Here is a 9810-nt window from a genome sequence, read left to right as displayed (position 1 = left end):
AAATAGGTTAAACACTGACTAACATTATTAAGCATCAGTTTCTCCTAAATCAAAAATAGAATGTACATATTTACAAATATGCAGTCATTATTAATAAAATCCCTCCTAATAAAGTCATAATTTTTACTCTAATACACTGTGAATAAACTTGCCTTCTGCCTTCATCAACTCTTTCACCCCAAGTCCTAAAGCTAATCTTTTTGTGACTCTACACCTTTAAAGCTTTGACCCATGCTTAGATAAATAATTCACAATGTGGTTCTGACAAAATAGAAGAAGCCAAGGAATACTGTTATATGAATCACAATGCAATAATAATAATATATTGTTGCAAACTTAATTATGCTCATATTACAGCAGACATGTTCACTGAGGCAATAAAAAAAGTCAAGATGGTAGGACTTTGATCATATTTTTGTGGCTACTATTTTGACCATTTGTCCCACATGCTCCAGTGCTACAGAAGTAAATATAATTCCATTTCCACAGAATGATATTGACTTGTTTGACTTGCTACCAGCTAACAAACTGCATCATGAAACATAACATTTTGCTATGTCCTACCTGACACCAAAAAATAAGAGGGACATTGCTGATCCAATGAATTTGACTTAAGAGGAGGAGTTTTGTTTTTCAGTGTGGATCATATAAATCAGGGGTGTCAAACTCAAGGCCCGGGGGCCGGATCTGGCCCATGGGGTGCTTAGATCTGGTCTGCGAGTCTGCACTGGAAACAGCAAAGGACCAGCCCACAGTGCCTCTGCCAGTGAAAATGGAGATTAAGAGGGTCACGCGTGGCCCCCTTAGGCTCTGTTTTTGCTGGCAGAGGGCTAGCAAAACAAAGTAAAAATAAAACAAAAGGAGAAATGTTTGTCCTTTTGCATTTGAGCATGCAAGAAGGGACAGAAAAGAAGAAAGGCAAAGAGGAAAGAGAAAGAAAAAGAAGGGAAGATGGGAAGAGAGCAATAAAGGAAAAATTAGGAAAGAGGGGAAGAAAGAAGAATGAAGAGGGAAGGAAAAACAAGAAAAGGAAGGAAGGAAGGAAGGAAGGAAGGAAGGAAGGAAGGAAGGAAGGAAGGAAGGAAGGAAGGAAGGAAGAAAGGAGATTATAATGAGGGTGAGGGAGGGTCTGAGGGAAGTCCTGCCTTAGCACTTGGCCACCACAGGTGTCCCCAACATGAGTGATGTCGAGCTGGCCATGCCCCCCTGGCCCCCTGAGGTCAAACACAACCCAGATTTGGTCCTCAATGAAATCGAGTTTGACACCCCTGATATAGATCAAACAAGTTGACTTGCATAAATTACGGTATAGTCATGGGAATCTTATACCTTGTGACAAAAGAATGAGCACTGAACATTCCTTCCACTTATTTAATTATAGATTCTCAATGTTGCTTGTATAGTGATTAGAGCTACAAACCCTACCCCAGGATTCAGCAAGTGCTACAATATCTTATTTTGAATATCGTATAGAATAAAAAAATGTATTTTGCAAAAGCAAGCAGTCAAACACCAGAAATCTTCTAAAACTCATTGAAAATTTCCAGTACAATTATAGCAACAAGGAGGATTTCAACAAATAGTTTATATCAGTACCTCCAAAGAACTCTTGTAAACATTCTTCTACCCCGGTATTTGTTTATTTATTATAGTTATTATCAAATCATATAGACTGTTGCAATATTTTCAGGATCAGACTCAATAAATTTAGCAAGAGTTAAAGTTTTAAATATATTTCCTTTTATTTACATTAGGCATTCTATATTCACTGAATATTCACAGATAGAAGCAAGGAAAAGGGTGCAAACAGCTCCTTATATATACAATGGGTGGAGCTAGATATGGGAGTGGTGAATTATGAATACATTAACAAGTGAAGAATAAATTAACCCCTGATACCCCGTTCATATACTATTTACACATTAGAGAATAAGGCATTTACATCTGACAAATCCCCCTCTAAATGCCGATTCGTTATGCAACACCAATTACATTCAGATTCAGGACAATACAAAACATACAACTTAGAGGTTAAGTATTTATGCTGCTTAGAAGGTAAAGGCTTTGTCAATATGTCAGCTAATTGTTCAGAAGTATCACAATGCACTGCTTTAATAAATCCATCCTGAGATAATTGTCTCACATGTTTAAATTTTATATCTATGTGTCTGGACCTTTGTCCAATGGCGTCAGATCTAGATATTTCAATAGCTGCTTTATTGTCTTCATGCATAACAAAAGGCAAAGCAGGTTTTTTCCAAACATCTGAAATTAAATCATTAAACCATACAAGGTTATTTGCAGCTTTAGATAAACAAACATATTCTGCTTCTGTCGTTGAAGTGGCCACTAATTCTTGTTTACCAGTGTACCAGTAAACTGGACAGTCATTTAAGAGGAATATATAACCAGATGTACTTTTTCTACATGAGGTGTCTCCAGCCCAGTCCGCATCTGCGTAGCATGTAAGCTTTGGTTCTTTATTATCGTTAGGTTCCAACATTAAACAAAAGTCTAATGTACTTTTCAGATATTCTTTTAACAGCTTCCCAGTGGTACATTGTTGGCTTGCTGACATGTCTGGATAATAAATTGAGGGGTAAAGCGATATCTGGTCTTGTCCAATTAGATATATAAAGAAGTGAACCTATGACTGATCTATAAAATGTGTTATCTTTGAATTCAGGGGATGATTCACCAGCATTTTTTAGAAAGTCAGTCTGCATAGGAGTATCACAAGGTTTGGCATCACTTAGATTGCATTTGTTTAAGAGCTCTATGATCTTATCTCTCTGAGTAAGTTTGAATCCTCTTTTAGTCTTATTAATTTGAACACCAAGATATTTGTTTACTTTGCCTAAAGATTTCAATGAGAAATGTTCATTTAGCTTAGTTACAAAAGTTTCTCTTCTCTCTTTATGTTTTCCTATGTATAAAATGTCATCCACATAGATCAATACAAATTCTATGTAATCATCACCCTTTTTGACAAAGAAACAGTTATCAGCAGTGGTAGCATTGAAGTCCATGGTTTTAAGTACTTTTACTAAACAATCATACCATCGTTTACCAGATTGTTTTAACCCGTATAAACTCTTGTTTAACAACCAAGTCTCATTCTTGTTTGTGTATTGACTGTGAGGTGCTCTTACATATATTTCCTTATCTAGTTTTGCGTGTAGATACGCAGTCTGTATGTCATATTGGAATACATCGAGATTGAGTGCTGATGCTACCACTAGAGCTGTTTTGACACTCTCAGTTCTTACTGTGGGGGAATACGTGTCAGTATAGTCCTCCGGATATTTCTGTGCATAACCTTGTGCAACTAGTCTAGCTTTGTATAGGGTATTGCCTCCCTCTAAGTTCTTAATTTTATATATCCATCTGGTACCAATAATTGTTTTATCTTTTGGTGCAATTGCAGGTGTAAATACATTTAATCCTTGTAAACTTTCCATCTCTTTTTTCATTGCTAATTCCCATTTTTCTTTTTCTTTACGAGGGAGTTTTAACACTTCCTCATATGTATTAGGTGTCATTGACTCACCATCCATATGCATTATGTAATCTTTGTATTTATTTGGCATCTGATTTCTGGTGTTTCTAATTGTTTTTTCAGGTTTACTATCGTTATCATGCAAATATCTTGCTTCCTTTTTTGTTAGTGTGTCTGTCTTTATTTTGTGTTGGCTATTTGTCCATGTTTTGGTTTTGTTTTTATATTTGTTGATATTTTGCTTTTCTATAGTCCCTTTCTCTTGAGATTTTGTATCTTTGTTGTTACTTGGAAATATTTCGTTAAGATGTATTTTAGACCAGTTGGCCTGTTCATGGAACACAGCTGTTCTGGAGACTATAAATTTGTTATTATTATCAATGAATCTGTACCCTTTAGTGCCTGTCTCATATCCCATAAATCTGAGTCTCCTGGACACGTTTTCTCCCTTTCTTCTTAATTGCTTAGGTATGTGTACGTCTGCAGTGACTCCAAATATGTGCATGTGTGCCAATTTTGGTTTCCTATTATACATCACTTCATATGGTGTCTTATTTACAATGCTGGACCAGGTTCTATTCTGTGTGTAATTGGAATAATGTAGGGCTTCTGACCAGAATTGTTTGCTTAAGCCAGCATCTTCCAATGTGCATCTAATCATGGTTTGTAATGTTGAGTTCTTCCTCTCTACAATCCCATTCTGGAACGCAGAAAATGGACTAGATGTGTAATGTAACATTCCTTTGTCCTTTAACCATTGGGAGAATTCTTTAGACATGAATTCACATCCCCTATCTGTCATGATTTGTTTTATCTTGATATTGTGTTGTGTTTCTATGCGTTTATAAAACTCTTTAAATTTTTGAAAGGTTTCATCTTTGTGTTTTAATGTATAAACAAATCCATAGCGGCTATAATCGTCTACTATGGTCAAGAAGTAACGTTTTCTATAAGTGATTGATGGAGTTAGTGGACCAACTAAGTCCATGTGTACTAAATCAAAAATTTTGTTGGTTGATCTAGTAGATTTTCTTGGCCTGGGGCTAGTTTTTAGTTTTGTAGATTTACATACTGAGCATTCCAGATAGTTTTCACAATTTTTTATTTTAACACCTTCTGCGTGTTCAGTCATTTTTTGTACTACAGGAAAACTGGCATGTCCTAACTTCCTATGTAAAATGTGAGCACACTCATCATGAATTGGCTTACCTATTTTTGGTTTTTTTTCATTGTGTGCATCTTTGTGATCATGAGATATTTTACATTCATCATTGTCATTGTTGCTAATGTTTCCATCATCTACTTCAATACAATCTTCCATATTTGAATCAATGTTGTGCAACCATCTTTCCTTTGTTATTAGATAAGGTAGGCCTCCTTTAATCATCACAGTGCCTATATCTATTTTATTTTTCTCCAAAGTCGCTTTTCCTTTAGAAAAGACAATGTTAATATCAGAATCCCTACTTAGTTTTATGGCACTTAGTATGTTATGAGGTATTTCAGGTATTAGTAATACCCCCTCTATTTTTCCTAGACCAGGCAGGGTTACATTCCCTCTACCTAATACTTGAACCTTTTCTTGGTTAGCTACCTTTATTACAAATTTATCTTCTACAAATGAAGACAATATATTTTTGTTATTAGTGGTGTGATTAGTTGCTCCAGAATCAATAAGCCAATTATTGTTCTCATTCTGCTGTATGTTAGTATTGTCTTGTTTATTTAATCCATTCAGTGAACCAGATTTTCTATCCTTTGAATTATCTCTGCCCCCTCTATTCTCTTTGTAATTTGGTGGGCTTCTATATCTATGTCTTTCCATGGAAGACTGTCTATAATTGTATTTGTTTCTATATTCTGACCTATGTCTTTCTTTTGAAATTTTGGGGCAATCTCTTCTATTGTGTTCCCTGGATCCACAGTTGTGACATTTAAATGTTTCATTATATTTTTCTTGGAAAGCTACTTTCCTATATGGTTTATGTTCTATGTGATTGTTAGAACGATTCCTTCTTGAATTGTCTTCTGCTATTAATTTATTGGATAGGCTTTCTATGGATAAGTATCCTAGATTGATTGTGTCTAAATGTGACATATAATTGTCCCATGATGGATCAAGTGAGTTGATAATAACACTTTTCATTGTTTGGTCTGAAATCACCTCCCCCCTTAAATGCAGCTCAGCTCTTATTTTGTTTAAAGATATTAAGTGCTCACTTATGGAAACCCCTGGTTTTATCCTAGATGAAAAGAAATCTTTAGACATCCTTGTGGTGGTAGCTACACTGTCACTGTAAAACAAATTGAACATGCATTGAATAATTTCTGAAACAGTCAGATTTTGCTTAATGCTGTGATACATTGCAGGAGATACACTAGATATTAATAAGAAAAATGCTCTATGGTGTAAACAGTCTATTTTTACAGTCCAAGGTCTTTTTGTGGGACTAGTGATAAAAAACAATAAGTTTTCCTTCATAAAGACAACCTGGAGCTGCTGATACCATTCTTGCAAATTAATGCCATCTATCCTTAGCTTTGGGAAGTCACTGGGTAAATTTCCGACATTATTAGGTCCATTACTTACAACCTGAGGTAGTCCGTGGTCTCGTAAATGCAGAAAGTTACAAAACGGCGTGGGGATGCTCGCAACGAGCCTGCACGGTCTCCTCGTCAATTCATGTCTTCCCGGACCGTCAGCGTAGTCTTGCGCATGCGCGTTGTCCATTTCTTCCTTGAAGTCGTTGTGAGAGGTTCTCCTCGTTGCGGCTCGCTCGTTCTGCTCCTCCTCAGACGAATCGGTCTCTGGCTCGATTTTGGGAGTCCTGACGATGGCGGCTGCTCTTCCTCTTCTTTTGAGGGCGTTGGTGCTTGCTTCGGTCTGTGGCGTGGGGCGGTATCGGCAGGGCTCTCTGGGTTCGGGTGTCGACGCTCTCGTAGTCAGGATGGGAGCGGGCAGGTCTTGAGGCATTGGCTTGCTCGCTCGCTTCTTCGTTAGCTTTTTAGTAATTTTTAGTTTTGGCCCAAATGCAGCAAAAAGCGTTTTCATTGCTGATTTTATTTGATTGTTTGTTGAATCATCTTCACTTTCTGATTTTGATTCTTCTGAGGTGTTTGAATCTTCTTTTTCGTTTTCGTTGTCTGATAATGTTTTTCGCGCCAGAAATTTTGAATTGAGTTTTCTGATTGGCTCTGCTTCGCTCACCCTGGAGGACTGTTGAAACCAAGATGGCTGCCATTCAAAATTTCGCGCGGGATCACCGTTTTTCTTCTTCACAATAATTTTTTCTGCAGTCATATCACTCACTATTTTTGGGTCTTTTGATTTTTCATTAGTGATGTGCTTCTCTCTCACTGCTCCGCTGTTCTTCAGCATATCTTGGAGGTTCGCGATGAGGCTTTCATCGTTCTTCTGGCTCTTCAATAGTTTTAATATTTCTGACCTGAGTTCGTTATTCTTTATTTCGATTTCCTCCTGGTCATCATTTTCATCTATTATTTCTTCGTCTTCAGTGGTGTATTCTTCGGATTCTCTCGAAATCGCGTTTGTGGATTCGTTGATTATTTCTTGTTCTGTTTCCATTTCTTTGCTGTATGCCCTGGTGTTGGGCCTATCTTTCTTAGACATTTTTAAGTTTTTATTGAGTCAATCAACCATCCTCTGCTACCAGCTTGTTGCAATATTTTCAGGATCAGACTCAATAAATTTAGCAAGAGTTAAAGTTTTAAATATATTTCCTTTTATTTACATTAGGCATTCTATATTCACTGAATATTCACAGATAGAAGCAAGGAAAAGGGTGCAAACAGCTCCTTATATATACAATGGGTGGAGCTAGATATGGGAGTGGTGAATTATGAATACATTAACAAGTGAAGAATAAATTAACCCCTGATACCCCGTTCATATACTATTTACACATTAGAGAATAAGGCATTTACATCTGACATAGACATTCATCTGACAAGACTTGACTCTATTGTTAACCTATTCCCCAGTCAACCTCAACCTCCTAGTTTTCTTTCATATTCAGATATAATTAGTGATCAGAGGCCTGAACTTTGTTTTAGAACAAATTATCCAAGTTGTACTTATCCCAAAATACATAAACATGTATGTGCTAGATTTCAAAATGTGTTTTAAAATTATATTCTGCCTGTGTGTGGGGCTGGGTGTCAGATGTGCATGTTGAGGCTGTAACTGGACCACTTTGTGCTTGCATTTCTTTATTCTGGACTCCTAACCAAAACATTCTGTATCATATACTTTATGTATACTTTATGAGGAGGTTCTGTCTGTAGAAGGAATGCTGAAAAACAACACTGGAATTCTTAGACACTCTAAGTGGAGATGATTAATTCATAAATACCAAGGATGCTGTTATTTTTAGCATGTTCAATTCTTTGCAGGCCCTTTGAGAATGGGGCAAGCTTTTTTGGAAGATATACACAAAAGCTATTTTTTGTGAAGCTAAAATATTCTCATCTCGGCTTTCCTGTTCAAACTGTAAAAGGCAAGTTAAGAGATTGTGTTTCATTTTTTTTTCTTCAGCCTTTAATCCTTAACTGTATCATAAGTATATATCAGTGTGAAACAATTTTAGCAAATAGAAATTGGGATGTAATTTAGGTATATCAGTTAGAAAGTAGCTGGGCCTAATCTTTAGATACTTCTTGAAACTCCTGGGAACAAAATCTGATTTTTGCTTTGTTTGGCAAGTATATAGTCTCTGAAACTGTAATTTTGCATTTGTGAAAATGGAGACTAAACCTAGTCAGAAAGGGACATAGAATTACAGTGAGTAAAATCATTGAGACAACCCTGCTTTTTAAACATATTATGTGACCATAAAGTACTAAAGTTAGGTCAGACAAGCTCATCCTCTTTCCAATTACCCTGTTATTTTTAGAGAATAGGAAACTCAACATTTATGCGGTGGAGGTAAAACATCCTAAAGATGTTGGAGCAGAAAAAGCCTATACAATTTGGAATAATTTCTGCCTGGCTTTTCACCAGTATAATCATCAAGCCCAGAGGGAAATGAAGTCGACATGCATCATGAAAGGGCAAAGGATGAAGAGGAGAGAGCTCTACAGAGAGCGTATTATGTATGTGTCCCCTGCACCCCAAAATAACATGAACTAAGCATTAGATTACAGATTCACTTCATAGTAATATTGCAAAGCATTTTCTGCAAATGGGAGACTGGTAAAAATAACATAGCAACAGCAGTTCCATCAGGCTGCAAAACTCAAAGCAAACTAGAGATGCAAAGCTGATTATGGTTTTATTCATTTTCTCCCCCCCCCCACATCACCAATTTTTTTTTATACTTACTCCAAGCAGCTAAGCAAATGATTAAAACCAGAATTTAAAATCACACTTTAAAGAGACTTTCATTTAAAGTATTTACAACATTCAGTCAGAAAGGTGAGAAGATTGACTAAATAAAACTGGCAAAAGCTGAGAGTGGTGGGTGGAGGAAAGATAATTTTTCACCATAAAAACAACGAGAACAGGAGCTAGATGAGATTCAATTAATAAAATAGAAACTGGGGGAGGGATTTGCTATAACAGTGTCAAAATTAGTAAGTTGGTAGCTGGTATGTGTGGCATGCATCTTTGTTGTTGTTAGTTGCGTAGTTGTGTCCGACCCATTGCGACCCCATGGACAATGTTCCTTCGGGCCTTCCTGTCCTCTACCATCCTCTGGAGTCCATTTAAGCTCATGCTGACTGCTTCAGTGACTCCATCCACCACCTCATTCTCTGCCGTCCCCTTCTTCTTTTGCCCTCAATCTTTCTCAACATTAGGTTCTTCTCCAGTGAGTCCTTCCTTCTCATTAGGTGGCCAAAGTCTTTGCGTTTCATCTTCAGCATCTGGCCTTCTAAAGAGCAGTCAGGGTTGATCTCCTCTAGGACTGACCGGTTTGATCATCTTGCAGTCCAAGGGACTCGCAAGAGTCTTCTCCAGCACCGTAATTCAAAGGCCTCAATTCTTTGGTGCTCAGCCTTTCTTATGGTCCAACTTTCACAGACATACATTGCAACTGGGAAAACCATAGCCTTGACTATACACACTTTTGTTGGCAGGGTGATGTCTCTGCTTTTTAGAATGCTGTCTAGATTTGCCTTAGCTTTCCTCGCCAGGAGCAAGCATCTTTTAATTTCTTGGCTGCAGTCCCCATCTGCGATGATCTTGGCGCCCAGGAAAATAAAATCTGTCACTACCTCCATTTCTTCCCCATCTATTTGCCAGGAATTGAGAGGGCCAGATGCCATGATCTTAGTTTTCTTAATATTGAGTT

The sequence above is a fragment of the Pantherophis guttatus genome, chromosome 1 (assembly GCF_059756535.1).
Source record: "Pantherophis guttatus breed Tessera chromosome 1, ASM5975653v1, whole genome shotgun sequence".
NCBI classification, from domain to species: Eukaryota; Metazoa; Chordata; class Lepidosauria; order Squamata; family Colubridae; genus Pantherophis; species Pantherophis guttatus.
The sequence above is the reverse complement of the archived record's forward strand: the minus strand, read 5'-3'. Positions refer to the sequence as shown.